Source organism: Moschus berezovskii, chromosome 4 (assembly GCF_049115385.1).
Source record: "Moschus berezovskii isolate FMDL1 chromosome 4, NW_MosBer_1.0, whole genome shotgun sequence".
NCBI classification, from domain to species: Eukaryota; Metazoa; Chordata; class Mammalia; order Artiodactyla; family Moschidae; genus Moschus; species Moschus berezovskii.
The window spans coordinates 16,207,257-16,220,692 of NC_142463.1; the positions used below are offsets into that span (position 1 = coordinate 16,207,257).

The 13,436-nt window shown below is 51.4% G+C and overlaps 1 protein-coding gene across 4 annotated transcripts in view; it reads right to left on the reverse strand.

The window, feature by feature from the left end:
- The window catches only part of HIVEP3 (HIVEP zinc finger 3), a 569,356-nt gene that overhangs the window by 144,222 nt on the left and 411,698 nt on the right, over positions 1-13,436 (reverse strand). Inside the window, exon 1 of one of the 4 annotated variants that reach the window (XM_055402430.2) lies at positions 10,105-11,626. The exons of the other annotated variants lie outside the window; for them this stretch is intronic. The gene's annotated coding sequence lies outside the window, so the exon portion shown is untranslated. Of the gene's footprint in view, positions 1-10,104; positions 11,627-13,436 lie in introns of those variants that run through there. 4 annotated transcript variants of the gene reach the window in all.

The following is a 13,436-nucleotide window of genomic DNA, read 5'->3' on the forward strand; positions in this document are numbered from 1 at the left end:
ATGAGATTAACATTCAACTCAACAGACTGGGTGGAGCAGATTGTCCTCTCCAATGTGGGGGGCCTCATTCAATCCATTGAAAATCTGAATAGAACAAAAAGGCTGAGGAAGAGGGAACTCCTTGGCTGCCTGACTGATTGAACTGGGACACTGGTTTCCTCCAGCCTTTGGACTTTGACTGAAACATCAGCTCTTTTTGAGTCTCCAGCCTAGAGGCTTTCAGACTGAAACTTATACCAGCAGTTCTCCAGGGTCTCCAAGTTGCCAACAGTGGATCTCAGGATTCCTCAATGTCCATAATCATACAGTCAATCCTTATAATAAGTCTCAGTTTCTCTCTTGTGTGGGCCTGTACTTTATATGAAAGAAAGTTATTCCCTCAGTCATTTATGTCCGACTCTTTGCGATCCCATGGACTGTAGCCTGCCAGGCTCCTCTGTCCATGGAATTCTCCAGGCAAAAGTACTGGAGTGGGTTGCCATTTCCTTCTCCAGGGAATCTTCCTGACCCAGGGATTGAACCTGGTCTCCAGCATTGCAGGCAGATTCTTTACCCTTTGAGCCACACTATTTCTGTTATATATGTGTATATGTGTGTGTATATCTTATTTTCTGATTCTCTAGAGAACTCTAACTAATACAGAAGGTGAAGGTATAAATTTCTCAAATCTCAGGAGGGTCCCACATTTGCTTCTGTTTGTCTGACAACTCTCTAATAAATGGGCATTTCCTACCTTCCTCACATTGGAGTTGGCCTAATTAGCCTAGGAGAGCCTCTTTGCAGCTGGGGACACAAGCTGTCACTCCTCTGGGGACTCCCAGCACTCAGTACGGGCCTAGTGGGTTCTCCGTGTGCTAGCTAAACAAAACAGACACCTTACACTGATTTGGGTCAGTTCAGCTCAGTCACTCAATCATGTCCAACTCTTTGTGACCCCATGGACTGCAGCATGTCAGGCTTCCCTGTCCATCACCAACTCCTGGAGCTTGCTCAAACTCATGTCCATCGAGTTGTGATGCCATCCAACCATCTCATCTTCTGTTGTTCCCTTCTCCTCCTGCCTTCAATCTTTCCCAGCATCAGGTCTATTGGGTAACTTTTGATAGATTTGGGCACAATCACACCTGGTCCTTCATGTCATCACCAAGGCTCTACAAGAGGCAGGAGAGGGAACCATAAACCCCGTTGCTGGATGAGCAAATGGAGGCTCAAAGAAGGCCTAGAGGTACCCCAATAGCAGAGGGGCCAAGGAAGGACGCAGCCCTGGGTCCAGCTGCCACTGCCTCATCTGAACACATGCAGCCTCTAACGGATGCTCAGTGAACACCTAATACAGGCTAGGCCCTATTCTGGGGACTTAAGAAAAAGTACCATGGTGAACAAAATGGATGAAAAGCCCTACTCTGTAGAGCTTACATTCTAGAAGGAAGAGCCAGACAATAAAGAAACTGAAGACATAAGTGAATCATATAACACGTTAGCAGGAAGTATGTACTATGGAAAGTACAAGGTAGAATAGAGTCAGGGAGTCAGGAATGCAGGGGTGGGAGATGGTCACGGATTTAAATAGGGTAGTTAGAGTAAGCCTCATTGAGACGGTGGCGTTTGAGCAATGACTTGAAGCAGGTGAAGACTGAGTCCTGTAGATATTGCGGGAAGATCTTTACAGGCAAAGAGAACAGCCAATGCAAAGACCCTGAGGTGAGCGTGTCAGGCATGTATGAGGCCCTGTAGGACATTGTGAGAACTGTAGCTTTTGGAGAAATAAAGGCTACAGCTGAGGGCTGGGCCCCCTCAGCAGGTTTCCAATGGTTACCCCTCTTCCCAGAGAGCAGGACCCAGCTTGGGATGGCAATGAAAGTGTTTGAGGATGTCTGTAAGGAGGAGGGAACAACAAAGAAGAGGCCCAAAGAGGTTTTCCTTGATTATCACCTTCCTCGGCTTCAGCCAGACAGCTGGTGACTTTACCTGCATCATTCCTATGGGCCTGTCTTCTTGCTGCTGGAATTTGATGTTGGGTTCCAGGGCAGCTTGGACCCTCCCTGGTGGGGATGGTACTGGACAGGTTAACGTCCTAGGAGAAGCATTCAGAACCAAAGTCAGAGAGACCCAGCTTCTGAGGGCTGTTTGCAAGGGGACACAGCCCTCTCAGGGGATGTGGGAGGAGTCAACCAGAGAAGGGGCGGGAAGCACTCCAGGTAGACTGTACAATGCTGGCCCCTGGCTGGCTGTCACATTGCCACTCAGCCTCGACAGGGAGGCAGGGGCTCCGCTTTGCCTCTACTACACAATGACAGATGTAAGAAGCAGATCCATTCCCGCAGCCTAGATGGGAGTTGCAGTCAGCAGCCTAATTTTAGATGGAGCATCTGCTCTTCTGTCCTGGAGACTCAGCTCTGTCTGGGATTCACTCCGTCTGGAATTGCCAGAGAAACAAATTCTGTTCTATAGGTACAGACATGGGTGGCGTCCAGATCAGAGCTGGCCAATGGGCCCTTGCCATGGGGAGGCCCCAGAAGCTACGCCACACCAGGGCCTCTGTGTCCTCCCGCTGGTCTCACGTCAGACACCAACAGCCGTGGAGTCCTGTGAGTGCCATCTTGGATTTCCAGTCTGCCTCCCAGCAGGTGCATCAAGTGTGGGTCTGCCGACTGAGGCTTCCTGGCCATCCTTTCCCACTGCTCCCAGCACAGGCCCTCAAGAGTTCATCCCAAGCACAGACAGACTAAAAAGACCAAGGCCAGGAGAAGCACCAAGGAAGGTGCTATTGTTTTGCAAATCTTCCCAGAAAGGCTTCTCAGAGGAGGTGATTTTTGAGTTGGACTTTGAAGAATGGGTAGGTATTTATCAGGGGAAACGGCCACCGTGACAGGGGAAAGAGGTGAACAAACAAAAGCTCAAAAGAGCATTGAATGTTTGGGAATGACCCAAGGGAGAGAGGGAGGGGAAAGTGGGGATTCCGGGTGTGTTGGGGACCCAGGACTGAACTCTAGGCTGAGGAATTGGACTGGTGCCTGCGTGTGGAGCACACGGAAGAGACTTGGAAGGGGCCTCTAGAGCCTGGGCTCCAACAGATGAGTGTGGTAGCTTTCAGGGGCAAAACCCAGGGCCTTCGAATCTGGGAGGGCCACCTTCCTTGTCCCCTTTTGTTATGGCCTGTAGGGTCCTCCCCTACCACCTCCCCCTCACACACCAAATGCAGGGAATGCTGGCCGTGCCTACTCCCCTCCCAGACTCCCACTTGAGCGCTGGGCTGAGCATCTCCAGGCATCATTTACCTCCTCCACTCCCCAGCCATTATGGTCATTGTTCCGTCCTTGCCTCAACCCCCAAGTCCTGTGGGCAGGTTCCCCCTTGGCTTCTCTGGACTCAGCTTTGCCACCCAGTGCTGCCATCTGGGATTCCTACAGAAGGACCCTGCAGTCTGACATGGCCTGCTCTAACCTCAGCAATGCGATGTGGTACATGGGATGGCAAACCATGCTCTCCAGGCTACGGGCATTGTCTAAGTCCTCTAACAACCTTTTCAGATGTTTATTACGTATCCCTTTTTGCAGGTGAGGAAGAAAAGCTTTGAGGAGGTGAACTAGCAGCTGATCACACAGCCAGGAAGTGGTGGAGGTGGGGACGGATCCCAGTCTGTCCTTCTTCCTTTCCCACCAACCTTCTCCCAGCCCTGAGGGCAGGACCTGGGCAGTTGGTGTCCAGAGCATAGGCGGTCATAAGACCTCTGGCCAACTTGGGTGGAGAATGGAAAGCTGGCATTAAAGGAAGCCTCTCTCAGAGATCCTACCTTGATGCCCTTGAGAAAGAAGGAGTTAAGAGCTTATGTAAAGAGATTTGCAAATAGAATCTACAAAACAACATTTGGATGATTTAAGTGTTAAGGAATCAGAACCATATGGATTAAATGTCCCTGACGTTACGTATGGTTTTAAAAATTAGAAGGAAATGTACTAGGAACACACACACACACACTCACACACACACTCACACACAAATATGTAAGGCCAGACCACATTTTTAGCTTTGTGGACCTGGAGGTATTTGAAAAACATGACATAACGCTCACCTAACAGTTCCCCAGGTGGCCCTCCCCTCTGCCCTCCCCAGCTTCTGTCTTCCCCGCCACCAAACAGGGCTCAGTCCTGCCCTAGGGTCCCAGCCTGAGAAAGAGGCTTCCCAGAACAGCCAGCCTGTTGCTCTAACCACAGGACAGTTAGTGCCAAACAGCTGGGCCGGGAGCGGCTGGGGTCTCCCAGAGACCAGATGGGTGGGTGGTCACAGGTGGCAGGAGGCAGAGGGGTTGCCAGTTTCCCAAGAGGGAAAACTGTAAGTGCTTTCTGAGAAGACACTGTCAAGTGCCAGGGAGTCAGGCACTCTGAGGTGAGGTTTCCATTCATAAATGCTTCTGTACCTCACTCAATTCTCCCACCCCCACTTCACAGGAGGGGAAACTGAGGCTCAGAAGGGCTGGGTGCCCCACACAACTGGCAGGCAGGAAACCAGACCGCAGCCTGGATTTCCTTGTCACACACCCAGGGCTGGTCCCACTGTACTTCGCTGCTTGAAGCAAACTGAAAATGGGCGCCTGGGTCCAGTTTAACTCTGAAAGTTAAAAAAAAAAAACAAAGCAAATCCTGATTGTGTCAGCTGCTTAAAGTTGAAGGGTGTTTTGGGGGACTCCCCAGATACAAATATATCTGGTTTGGTTGTGACTCTGAATTGCACGTGGTGTTGAGCTGGGGGGAGAGGGTCTGTGATGCTCAAGTGGGGAAAAACTAGACCATCAGAAATTGCCAGGTCTGGTTCTAGGGGAGAAGAGAAAGGAGGAGAAGGAAAGCCACTGCACACTGTGGTGGATGCCAGGAGCATGGCATCTCCCTGGACCCTCACCCTATCTAGAAGGCAGAGTTGATGATTTTCTTCCCCAGAGAAGGACACCCAGGTGCAGAGTCGAGGTAAGGCTCCCATGAGTACACTGCTGCATTCCTAACCCAGGCCCCTCCCACAGTAGGCCAATGCCCTTGTCCTAAACTCTTACTCTTACCTCCCCCAAACCAGCCAGGGCTTAACCAGAAGCAGGCTTGTCAGGAGAATTCAATGCTACACAGACACAAGCCCGGCCCAGCATCAAGAGGGCTGGCACCGAGTCTGTCTCATGCACGGCCAGGTCCCTTGCGTCCAGTCTCACTCCTAATGCTTGTTAAATGAGCATTAAACGTATCAGTGGGTGGAGAGGAAGGAGGCATCCTCATGCGTTCTCTTCTCTCCATCCCTCACTCACACCGTTGTTACGTGGATGCAGGTGAAGGCCTTCACACTGATGGATTTATTTAGGTGACACTTCAGCCTCGTCAATGGGACACATACTTACATCCTGTCCAGAGCTTTAGGGGTGCTGATTTTAAGCTTAGGATATTCTAAGGATGTGGAATAAATCCTCAGGGCAGGAAGCAGGGAGAAAGAGAAAGGGCACATGGCTGGGACAGAGAGGGTGTGACTCTCCCTCTCGAGCTTCCTCACTCTCCTATACCCAGCACTCTCTAGAAAGTCTGCAGAAAGGTCTGTTGATTGATGGGTTTCTTATAATGGCCTGTTGCTGCTACTGCTGCTAAGTCACTTCAGTCGTGTCCGACTCTGTGTGACCCCATAGACGGAAGCCCACCAGGCTCCCCCGTCCCTGGGACTCTCCAGGCAAGAACACTGGAGTGGGTTGCCATTTCCTTCTCCAATGTGTGAAAGTGAAAAGTGAAAGTGAAGTCGCTCAGTCGTGTCCGACCCTTAGCGACCCCACAGACTGCAGCCTACCAGGCTGCCCCATCCATGGGATTTTCTAGGCAAGAGTACTGGAGTGGCTTGCCATTGCCTTCTCCATAATGGCCTGTTACCGGGTATCTTTATAACTTGTCTCATCCCAGGTTGACCTGGCCACAGGCCACAAGGGCTGTGTCCTCCTCTTGGGATCAGATCAGTCACTTTCCAAGTACCTCTGGGGACTGTCTTTGCCCTCAGCCCTTCTCATGGTCAAATATGTTGGGGAAACATGATAAAACTGATTATTACACAGACCTCCTGGAGATTCCCAGCGTACACCCACTGACAGATGAAAATGCAGAAGGGAGCCGGTAAAGAAAACAGCTCATCTTTAATCTACTCTTATTAGAAAAGAGCAGATTCCTCTTCCCCCCACCAGAGGTTCCATCCTCTGCACCCGATTTTTAAGCACACAGGGTTCTTGCAATTCTGGGCACGAGTTGCCTAGAAGGCCCCTCTGAGATCCATCCTCCCATGGGCATCCCTGTTCTCCCACCAAAACCCCAAATGTTCTCTCTTCCAGTCTTTAATCCACTTCCCTCATGGGCCCCAGGCCTGTCCTGCTTAAATCTTCTCAGTGACTTCCTTTTGCACTTGAGACCAAGACAACATTTTTTCCTTCAGGGACCCCACCTGCCTTTGTTGCCTCATCTCCCCCTTACTTTACTCAAGGCATAGGGGTATTCTTTCAGTCTCTTCTCCCTCAAGGCCTTTGCACATGTCATGTCCATTGCCTGGAATGTTCTTCCTGAACATCCCTTCTTCACCAGTTAACTCCTCTCCAAACTTCCAATTTCACCTTGCACATCAGCAACCCAGGAAAGCTCTCCCTGACGCTATGTTCAAGAATACACCCTCTCTACATACTATCACTTCCTGGATCTCAGTTCAGTTCAGTTCAGTCGCTCAGTCATGTCCGACCCTTTGCGACCCCATGAATCACAGCACGCCAGGCCTCCAAGTCCATCCGGAGGACTCCTCCCGGAGTTCACTCAAACTCATGTCCATTGAGTTGGTGATGCCATCCAGCCATCTCATTCTCGGTCGTCCCCTTCTCCTCCTGCCCTCAATTCCTCCCAGCATCAGGGTCTTTTCCAGTGAGTCAACTCTTTGCATGACGTGGCCAAAGTATTGGAGTTTCAGCTTCAGCATCAGTCCTTCCAATGAACACCCAGGACTGATCTCCTTTAGAATGGACTGGTTGGATCTCCTTGCAGTACAAGGGACTCTCAAGAGTCTTCTCCAACACCACAGTTCAAAAGCATCAATTCTTCGGCGCTCAGCTTTCTTCACAGTCCAACTCTCACATCCATACATGACCACTGGAAAAACCATAGCCTTGACTAGACAGACCTATGTTGGTAAAGTAATATCTCTGCTTTTTAATATGCTATCTGGGTTGGTCATAATGTTCCTTCCAAGGAGTAAGCGTCTTTTAATTTCATGGCTGCAATCAGCATCTGCAGTGATTTTGGAGCCCAAAAAAATAAAGTCTGACACTGTTTCCACTGTTTTTCCATCTATTTCCCATGAAGTGATGGGACCGGATGCCGTGATCTTAGTTTTCTGAATGCTGAGCTTTAAGCCACTCTAGCCAAGCCTTGTCCATCCAGTATGCCTGTATACTCTCATGCCCTGCATACGCTTGCTCAGCATCATGTGCTTCCTCTTCAGAGCCCAACAAGTATCAACATTTGTAACTTCTTTTTATTCCTGTAAGTTTTTGTCTGATGACCAGTTCCCTCTCTGACATATAAGTGCCATGATTTGGGTGACGTGTGTACTATGTTCACCACTAAATTCCCAGAACCTGCCACGGTAGCTGCTGGCCTGAGGTTTTCCCAGCATGGCCTGAGGGGATGGCAAGAGGGTCGCAGTGACCTCAGTCTCCTTCCCATGCCGGGTGAGGTGGAAGAATAGGGGACCCAGACTCCAGCCTTGGGTGTCTCAGAAATTCACCGTGAGAGAGTGACAAGGGCACAGAATACTTCTGAGCTTGTTTCCTAATCGACAAGATTGAAAGGATGTGCCAGGGCAGAATGACTCCCATTTTTGCACCACATTATTAACTCAGTTCTTTCTTCCAATCCCAGGGTAAGAGGCACCACTGCTGGGTATCTGTCTGGTATCCCCTCTTCCCTTTCTCCTGGTAAGAGCTCCTTAGGGAACTGACTTTCTCAACTTCAGTCATGATTCTGGCAGGGGTCCCCATCACAGGACCCCACCACCCTGTCCATGGTAGGCAGCAACCTATCTACTTGGCCAAACATTACTGTCCGCTGGACCAAGTGTAGTCAGATGACCCAAGCAGCAGAGCACCTCCCTGGGATTCCTCCCCCTGTAATCACTTGGAGGAAAGGTTATGTTTCTATCTGGAGTCACTGGCTGGGATAGTGAAGGCCAGAAGCCTATCACCCTTCATGGCCTCCCACTGTGTCACGCTATGCGCAAGAAGAAGCCCAGAGGCAGCAGATACGACTGAGGTCAGCACAAGAAAGAGTAAATACGAGAAACCTAGGGAAAATAGGAGCCTGATGACCTGATGACATTGTATCACCTCCTGGATCTAGCCATGCCTGAGGTCCACCCACTCATTCATCCAGTAAAATGAGATGGTGAGGCAGTACCCAATCTCTTTCCTCCTCTCTCCCAACTCTCTCTCTATCTTTTAAGGCAGATGGAATTCTCTATCTATTACATATGAAAGAACACGGCCTAATACGCCCAGGTCCAAAGTCATCCCATAGTACTAAACAATCTCTGATAAGGACGGTAGTAGTGAAGATGATGCATTAAGAACCGTGTACCACTCTAACAAGCCTCATGTGTGTCATCCTGTCTAATCTTCACAACAAGCCTACACAATAATAGAGAAACACAATGGTGCGATGGGCATTAGGAACGCTAGAACAGGGTGCTAAAGACCTCAGCTCTAATCTTGGCTTTGGCATGCACTAACTGCGTGATACTGAGCTGGTTTCTAAAGCTCTCTGAGTTTACCTTTCCTCCCCTATAGGTAGCAATGCCTGTGTGAAAAGCTGCCATGAGGAATGATGAGAGACAAAACAAACTAGCAGCATTTCTAACTAGGAGAGTCTTCATACACATTAGCTGAACCTGGGAAATCCAGAAGTCGTTTCTAGAAGGATAGTTCTATATGTCTCACTTATTAGTAGTAGTGTTGGTCATGGGTAAAAGAGAAGAGGAATGTGTGAGACCCTCCCAGCTAGAGTTCAATATCTGGTGAACGTCGGACATTGGCCACTAGCTGCCAACTGTGCGGGGACACAAGGTTGGCTGATGGGTCTCCTTCCTCACATGCTGGGCACTCAGATGTGTCCATAGGGGTGGCAGCTCCAGCTGAGTGGTGACAGGTCGCCAAGGCAAGGAGCCTGTTTATGGCTTCCACATGGGTCTAAGCTGCTTCCTGTTTCTCTGGACAGTGAGAAAGGATGGTCCAGGGCTCTGCAAAGGCTGAATTGACCCTGATCCCCCATCTAATGGGTTGTCGGCTTTATTGGAGTGAGGGTAGGGTATATGCCCCTTTGAGTTGGGCTGTCTGAGAAGCTGGACAATCTGTGTCTCCTTCCAAAGAGCGATTCTGAAAACTGCTGCTCAGAATAAATATTTTGGTTGCATTTTGCGATGTGACTGTGGGGGAGATTTCCATTGAATGTGGTTTGCAAGGCAATTCTCTTCAGTTGTTTACTCCCTGAGATCCCCATGGCTGGTTCCTGGCAAGCAGCTGTGTCTGCTGCACTCCTGGGCCGCTGGGACCTGATACTCCTCCTCGCAGAGGCTGTACCGGCCGGCCCTTCCTGGGGGTCGGATTACAAAGATGCCCCAGGCACCAGCCACCAGACCCTCCCCACCTTCCGGCTCCACCTTGCCCTCCTTTGCCAGTGCTGGCCAAGGCTGGTGCTCGCTTAGGAGCCTCGTTCCCACCAACTAAGGGGAAACTGTAATTAGCTGAGCTGCTCTGGGCCAGGGGCTTGGAATTCCTGTGGGCCCAGAGATGTGGCCTCGTCCATTTCCTCTTCCCAGAGTGGCCTCCTGCTCCTGCTCCTCTCCACCCACTCACCTCTTCCCTGGAGCCACAACCACAGAGAAGGCACCGTGCAGTCTGAGCAAGGCCACTGTCTCCCACCCACCCCCCACCGGAGCCCTCTTGAGAGAAAACCCATCCCCAAGGGGCCAGAACATAGCACGTCTCTTAGTTACAGCGACTGTGACAACTATCCTACCCCTCCGAGGCCAGGTTCCTAGGGCTGCCGAGACCGTGCATACCTGGTGTTTGTGCCCGCTCAGATCACGAAGTCCTCCAGCCAAGAGGTCATCTCTAACTGCAAAGAGGAGGTAGGAAAAAGTGGAGGCATCAGGCCCGCCTCTGTGCCAGCTCACCCTAGGGCCTGCTCCCTGCTCCTGCTGGGGCTGCATTTCTGTTCAGACAGAGGAATTCAGGGGATCAGGGTCTCGCAATCAAGAGAGAGAAACAACAAAAATGGGGGGAAGGGACATTTCTGGGCACGAAGTAAGGTGTTTGTGGTACGGGACCCAGGGAGAAGATGCTCCACCAGGGATGGACCGTGAGGATCCTGGTTAGGGGACCTCATGTCAGGACTAGGCATTTGGAACATTAAAGACCCTTGTTGTGGAGGCATCCTTGAAGCTGGGTGGATATTGTTTTTTCTCCCACTAATTTTTTCACCTCTTCAAAGCCACTCCACAATTCCTTTGACATGCCCATTTCTGGATGGTCCAAGAGTTACCGTGATATGGACCTTTTAGGACTCCACCTCATTTTGTAAGTAAGAAGCTGAAGCTTCCAGAAACCAAGGTTTACACCCAGGGTCCCAGAGTAGGATGAGGCAGAACCTGGATTTGGACTCATTTATCAGAACCCCTAGACCAGGACTCCTGCCATGGCACCATGGCTGCTGTCAAACAGAGAAAAGACAGTCTGTCTCCCCAGCTGGGTGCCTTAGGATCTTTTGTGCCTATACTTGCAGTGAAAGTTGCTGGCCTCTCCCCACCTTCTCCTAGTGGTCCAGAGACCAGCTGCAGGCATTTAGGAAGGGGGCTGGTGGGGGCGGGGAACAATCTGCACCCCTGGAACGGCAGGGAGCTGACCAGCCCACATGGCACTGACTCTCTGCTGACACTCTGCAGACCAGGAGTGTCCCTCCTTCCCTTCTAGCACCACTCAGCCCCAGGCTCTGGGCTCAGCACCTGAAGGTCCAACCCTGCCCCTGGCCGAGCTCATCCTGCTCCAGACTGGGAGGATGTGGGAAACCCAGTTCCACCAAGGGCTAGAATTAATTTTCTCACCAAAAGCCACATGCCCTGTGGGTGCCCTGGGCTTGCCTCGGCTCACCTGTCATGGTGTTATTTTAGTGCCTTGGCGGGCAGGGGCAGAGCATCTCCCTGGGGGTCTGACCTGAGGCTGGTCCTGTTGCCCTCATCACAACTTGAGTCCAGCTCACTTCATGGAGAGGCTGGCACCTGGGCCTCATACTCATGGCAATGAGGTCTGGACCCTGCCGTGAAGGGAGAGGGGCCGGGACTGCTGAGTCCCCTTCTAACACGCACTGACTGTCACACCTGAAGCACACACACGCAGGCCTGACAGCCACAGCTGTGACACCAGCATTTCTCTGCAGGCCATCTTGGGGAGCAGGCCGGAGAGGGGCCATGCCTCTCTGGCCTGGCGAGGGGGAGACCCCCCTACCCACCAGGTCTCCTCAGTGTTGAACAGGTCCACAGTGGCAAAGGGGTCACTCTGGCCTTGGCCTTGGCCCCGTGCTCTAATTCCCATCTTCCAAACTCTAACTGCGGCAGGGTGTCACTCAGAGTGCCAGCACGGTGGGAACAGTGGGGCACTGAGCTACACGAAATGTACAGGGTCTCAGCCTAGTCGCCTGGTCTGGCTCAGCCTATAGATAAGGGCCATGTTCCATCGTGTTTCTCTCTGAACTGACTGCCAGGCTGTCTGAGTCCCAGCCTGGAGAGAAGGGATGTCTTTTCTGCTGGTCCAGAAGGTACAACTTGCCCTTCTTCCCAGAAATGGCTTTGGGCCACCTCATTCTTACGTTGGTTACTTACCACTACCCCAGTCTTTGAAAACAGTATGTCAGTATGCAGAGTCTAAGTCAAAAAGGACAAACCCCTCTTGGAAGTTTGCCTTTTATGGAAATAATCACTGCACCAATTATGGAGCACTGACTATATGCCAAGCGCCACACCAAAATTTCACCTGTATTGAACCCTCACAATAATAACCCCAGGAAGCAGTACTAATATTACTTCCACTTTACAGGTGAGGAAAACAAAGCTCAGAGTCCATATTTAAAACTCTGAGGTCCTGCCCATCCCCCAGGAGCTGAGCACTGACCTGTGTGTTTTATCAATGACCTTTGGGAGCTGTTTCTTGGGAACTGGGTGGTGATTCAAAGTGATGATGCTAAACCGTGATGAGTTCTCCCCCAGCAAGCAAAGCAGAAGTGTTCAGCCGGCACACACCTGCTTCAGGCCTCCTGCCCACCTGACCCTGGGCTCAGGATAGGAGGTACAGGAGACAGGAGTCCTTGCACTGCCTTCTGCCACAGACACAGCTCGTTCAGCACACAACTTCTGGGCCAGCCTGGTGCTGAGTTGGCTTCTCCCCACCCACTGTTCCCAGAGACCACCCTAATGGGATGGGTAGAGGCTCCAGCTGGCTGGGGCACCTGAGAAAAGACAAACCAGGAGAGAGATCCTGTGTCCCAGTCCATGTGAATCCATTGTCACAACCTGTGGCTGATGTGTACGCTCTTCTTGACATGGTCTGGCTGCCCCAGCTTGCATTTTCTTACTACCTGTGAATCTGGTTCATTTACGAATCTGCTCCCAACTCACCTCTGGGAACGGTGGAGCCCTGCTCAGACACATCAGTTTTCCCTCTCAGGCTCTCCCAGACACTATTTCCCAAGCTATTACATAATCAGGGGAGCCCAGCCCCCACCCACCAGGTATTTAATTGGAAAGCTCTTTCCCAAGGGCACTGGGGAAACTTGTGCCAGCCCAGGCCTTCCTACATCCCAACCCCCACTGTGGTCTCTCTCTCTTACACACAGACACACCCAGGTACCCCGGAGCAGCTGAGGCCGCATCTTCTGTCCACGCAATCGGCCATGCCCAGCAGCTTACATGCTTTGTGCTCATGGTGAAATACGATGCCCTGGGTCATTCAGGCCCACTCGCACCAGGAAGTCCTCTCTGACCACTGGCTCATGGCTGGTCTCCTCCTGGCTCTGATAGCACTGTGTGCTCCCCATGGCTGCATCTGTCTGCCTAAGGAGGCTATGACCTCTCCAGGGAAGGGACCAAGTCAGATTCCTCCCTGTGCCCCCAACACCTGAATCTGTCTGGTCCTGAGTGGGCAATGGGAAAGTGGATGAGGGGCTCAGTGAATGAAGAGAAGGATGCCCTGTAATAGGTGGCTTGGGGGGTCACTGTAAAAGCAGCATTAGAGACTTCCCAGAAGCACCGCATAACATCAGCTCTAGAGAGACTGAGAAATCAGTCCACTTTTCAGGGCAGAAACTGAAGCCCAGCTGGGGACAGGTGGTGGCTAAGGGTGC